Raw genomic sequence first — 3,324 nt, forward strand, 5'->3', positions numbered from 1 at the left:
GACTTATCTGTCAACACATCATTGTGCCAACTAAGCATGATTATCTTGGAAACCGGCCAATTTTGAGGTCCATCCTCTAATTATATATATATATATATATATATATATATATATATATATATATATATATATTAATTAATTTAGAGTACCCTTTGTGAACAGTATTCTCTTCTGATTGGTTGGATTTTTTTTTGTTTCCCTTTTTTTCTTTGCTGCGTCTACTTTCGTTATTTTTTTTTCTTTGGTGTTCTTCGAGATAGTGGGTTACATGTGGTATCAAGTCTAGAGCTACCATGTACGTGTTGGGTTTTTCTCAACTCTTCTGTTGTTAACTCAACTGATTTCACCGATAACCCTTTCTTAGCCCCAATTTCCCTCATGTTTTCATCTATACTCTTCGATTTTTTTGCAGGTAAACCCTAAACCTTTTTCCTCTTTCTTCGTTTTCTCTCTCTCTCTCTCTCTCTCTCTCTATATATATATATATATATATATATATATATATATATATATATATATATATTAATTTAGAGTACCCTTTGTGAACAGTATTCTCTTCTGATTGGTTGGATTTTTTTTTGTTTCCCTTTTTTTCTTTGCTGCGTCTACTTTTGTTATTTTTTTTCTTTGGTGTTCTTCGAGATAGTGGGTTACATGTGGTATCAAGTCTAGAGCTACCATGTACGTGTTGGGTTTTTCTCAACTCTTCTGTTGTTAACTCAACTGATTTCACCGATAACCCTTTCTTAGCCCCAATTTCCCTCATGTTTTCATCTATACTCTTCGATTTTTTTGCAGGTAAACCCTAAACCTTTTTCCTCTTTCTTCGTTTTCTCTCTCTCTCTCTCTCTCTCTCTCTATATATATATATATATATATATTAATTTAGAGTACCCTTTGTTAACAATATTCTTTTCTAATTAGTTGGATTTTTTTTGTTTCCTTTTTTTTGTTTTTCTTTTTTTCTTTGCTGCATCTACTTTCGTGTTCTTCGAGATAGTGGGTTACACGTGGTATCAAGTCCAGAGCTACCATGTACGTGTTGGGTTTTTCTCAATTCTTCTGTTTTAACTCAGCTGATTTCACCTATAACCCTTTTTTTTAGCCCCAATTTCCCTCATGTTTTCATCTATACTCTTCGGGTGTTTTTTCAGGTAAACCTTAAACCTTTTTCCTAAACCTTTTTCCTCTTTCTTCTTTCTATTTTACCGAATTTAGAGGAAAGATGGCGAACAGTAAAGACTCAGATCGGAGCATCTCCAATTCCGAGAGGTATTTAATCGTCCCTCACTCACAGAGTTCATGTGTGTGTGTGTTTTGTGGCTTGCGCAAAATCAAAGGACGAAACCCATAGCGGCGAGAAGACCAAAAACCGTTGGCCGACGTCTTCACCGACGATACTTACATCGAATTCAAAATCGGAGTGGAAACAGAAAAAAAAGTGAGTGAAGGTGAGTGATGTGTTTTTTCTTCAACTTTGGTTGTCAGGTAAATACTCAGTATTTGGCTATTTCTATTTATTAAGAACTAATTTGTCCAACTGGTAGACAAATTTCTTTCCTATGCCATCGCTTCCCCTTTTTCGTTCTCTCTCTCTCTTTCTCTCTCTCTCTTTCTCTCTCTCTCTCTCTCTCTCTCTCTCTCTCTCTCTCTCTCTCTCTCAACAATAGATCGATATAGAGACTCCACCTATCAATTAATCAACCATGGTGGAGGATTTAGTTTTGGGTTAGGTTTAATTCAAGGGTCGATAAATTGTCTGATTTTTGTCACATATACGTACTCGATTTCTAATTTCCATCATGGTTGATAACAGGACGTCGATGTTGGTGTCGCTTAATCGGATTACCTTACGCTTTCTGCGGGATGAGTTTCGTGACTGACTGAATTTATTCAACCTCAATTCATTTATTTCAGTTTATGCTTTCAGTGGTTTTTATCTTTCGATTTTTGGGTACTTAAATTTTCGTTCTTGAATCTTGGTGTATACATACGCTACGCCTTCTCTTTTTTTGCTCTTACTATGTTTCCTGGTGTTATTCCCAATCTCACACTTCCATACTACTGTCAATTCCTGATTTGTAGGTAGCACCACTTTCACTTAATGGAGTTGTTGGAATGTATCAGATTGTACATCAGAAAGCTACAAGGGTATTATGAGATCTGTGTTACTTCTAGAAAATTGGATATTTTTTAAAATTTTCTAGGATTTGGACAAATTTACCCTTTTCACTTGGTTTTGTCCCATTTTTGTGTTTTGGATGGCTGGGATATTTTGTGATGGAAAAAACAGCTCAAAACTAAAAAAAAAATGGAAGTAAGGATCCTTTTTAATTTTTCATGTTTCAACATCATATTTAATGTTACTTCAACTTATGTGAGATATTTTTCATTATATGTTTAGATTTAGATGCCTTGACTCTTCAAAACTTGGTGAATTAGAGGATGCTTTTGGCCAATCTGGTTGTGGCTATTACAAAGTTAAAACATAGGTAAATTCAGCATATAGGCATTAAATAGAAACTATAAATCATAGATTTATAAATTTTGTTCTTCTACATCATAAGAAGACCTGAAGTAGGGTGCCATTGAACTGATTTTGTGTCCTAAATCAATTACAAGATTACTAGGAAGAACACGAGGTTTGTAAATCTATGCTTTCATGTGTATTACTAAAATTATAAACGAATCTGTTTCTATTTTCGTTTCCACATTCACAAATTTTTAATGCTTTAACAAGTTTTCTTTTATGAAATTTATGAAGTTGTTCCTTTTGGTTCTATAACAGTAATTAATCAAGAAATCTCTTCACCAGAATACTCGCAAGCAAAATGTTGTTGGCTAGAAACTCAACATCAAGTTATGATCTTTTTGAAGTGTAAGAAGTTAATAACTATGAAATTTATCATCTTACTTCCATTCATTTTGCTATTATAACATAGTACTTTCAAACTTTTTTTTTGTAAGGACATTGTAACTTAAAAATTCGACCCAGTTATAACATTACATTTTTCATATTATTTGAAAAACCTACCAAATTATTAGTGAAACTTTCTTTGTATCTACCCTAATAAATAAGAATGATTTTGTCACATGTCATTTTCTCATTCAATTTGCCACATGTCATTTTGTCATAATTTAGAGATATATTTATTTTCCACTTGTCATTTATTTCATTTTTCATTTCTAATATATTATTAATTAGTTTCCATAAATTAAACCTACCATAATGATATTAATTTTAAATTTTAAATTTTAAATTTTAAATTTCAATTTCAATTTTAAATAAATTTACAGTTTAAACCTTTATGTTTAACATTTTGT

General features: G+C 32.1%; 1 long non-coding RNA gene across 7 annotated transcripts; it reads left to right on the plus strand.

Annotated features, from left to right (window-relative positions):
- Positions 1-943: 943 nt before the first annotated feature.
- LOC145071213 (uncharacterized) lies at positions 944-3,015 on the plus strand. 7 transcript variants are annotated; one of them, XR_013690307.1, is made up of 5 exons: positions 1,044-1,451; positions 1,817-2,317; positions 2,405-2,492; positions 2,571-2,642; positions 2,789-3,015. It is a non-coding gene; the product is annotated as an uncharacterized LOC145071213 (long non-coding RNA). The 7 variants fall into 7 exon arrangements; XR_013690303.1 differs by lacking the exon at positions 2,789-3,015 and adding an exon at positions 944-1,035 and having other exon boundaries at positions 1,155-1,451; positions 2,405-2,703; XR_013690302.1 differs by having other exon boundaries at positions 2,405-2,642.
- Positions 3,016-3,324: the final 309 nt, after the last annotated feature.

Source organism: Lactuca serriola, chromosome 8, assembly GCF_051521515.1.
Source record: "Lactuca serriola cultivar US96UC23 chromosome 8, Lser_US96UC23_V15, whole genome shotgun sequence".
NCBI lineage: Eukaryota > Viridiplantae > Streptophyta > Magnoliopsida > Asterales > Asteraceae > Lactuca > Lactuca serriola.